Source organism: Aplysia californica, unplaced genomic scaffold (assembly GCF_000002075.1).
Source record: "Aplysia californica isolate F4 #8 unplaced genomic scaffold, AplCal3.0 scaffold00660, whole genome shotgun sequence".
In the NCBI taxonomy this organism is placed as follows: domain Eukaryota; kingdom Metazoa; phylum Mollusca; class Gastropoda; order Aplysiida; family Aplysiidae; genus Aplysia; species Aplysia californica.
This window is the reverse complement of record NW_004797930.1, coordinates 321,451-322,915: the sequence shown is the minus strand read 5'-3', so window position 1 is coordinate 322,915 and position 1,465 is coordinate 321,451.

Sequence of the window (1,465 nt, the reverse complement as noted above, 5' to 3'; positions counted from 1 at the left end):
AAGGCGCTGACAATATGAAAGGAATTGTTCCTTCCGCCCTCGTGAACAATTATGTCATTAAAGTTGTTCGTTTCGTCTGGAAAAATCAAGGTCTTGTGAAGTATTTTAACGAGCGTTGGTAATGGGGTGGGGTGGGGAGGGGGGCGGAGGGAAGATGAGTAAAACTTTGTCTGTGTTCATGATTAGTATGTAAACATAGAGTATTGTTTTGAAAATCTTTCTGCCGAGTCCTTTGTTTTTATTATATGGTCACGTGGTGTGTGCTGAGGCAAGAAACAATGGCCCTTGTACAAAACAGGGCGCGGTACAGTGTCACAGCAGTTCTGGCGCGTTTGTAAAATTGTCTGTTTTAGTGTGCTGTTGTGTTTAACGTGAAACTGATGTAACCTATGTATCATTTCCTGGACTCATTGCATATGGATTTGTCGTTTAAATTTCCAATTAGAGATAGGTTCAAACGACCCCTGTGGGGTTTTAGTCTGTGGTCACTGGGAAGTGAGCTAAGGCAAGACACAATGACCCTATTAACAAAACTGGGCGCGATACAGTGACATAGCAGCATGCCGTGTTTGTAAAGTTGTCTGTTTTAGTTTGCTGTTGTGTATAATGTAACACATGTGTAACCTTCTTATCACTTCCTGCTTGCATTGCACTTGGATTTGCCGTTCAAATTCGCCCTCAGAGATAAATTGAAGTAATTTTTTTTAAAATAATTTTTCTATTCCTTTTTTTTTCTTTGCTTATGAAGTTTTTGTCTGTGTTTGATTAAAACCCGCAATAAAATTTGATCATTATCAACCAAAAAAGACAGTTGGTTTGATTCAACGTTAGAGAAATCATGCCATCGACATGCGTCATGCATTTCTGCTGTTGCCAAGACAGCGTTTGTTTGATGTTCTTTCTGTTGACGTTGAATGTTCTGGCAATAGCGGAAACACACACGATGTTTCGGCTCATAGTGGAATACACCCTGTATTCTTCGGACACCGCGGGCCACAAAACTCATAGAGTTACTTTTAATTTTAGTTTCTCTTTTTCTGTCTTCTTATACCGCAAGTGTTCCGCTTGTAACCTAGTGGTTAGGCTACCGGACCCGTAGTCGTGAGATTATGTGTTCGGGGGTTTGCGGCTCAGCTCGGTCCGACGTTGTGTCGTTTTGTGAAAGGCCCTTTACAAAAATGTCTCATATGTGAGGCAGCGTTGTTGAATCAGGCTCTCGTCAAAATAATCAAAGTGAAGAAACTTGCATTTTTCCACAGGTTAATGAATTTTTATCAAATTTTTGTTTTTTGGCTCAACACCTTTCATGCCCATTAAAGAACTCATTTCTGAGTGGATTTTTCTTAAAAACGTTGATAGAAAGCACAACAAATTTTAATGTTCAGTTACCACGGACTCTTAAGCTAAGGAAGTACTTAATCTTTGGCGGTTATTTTCTCACTAATTTTACCTATGAAAATAGGTG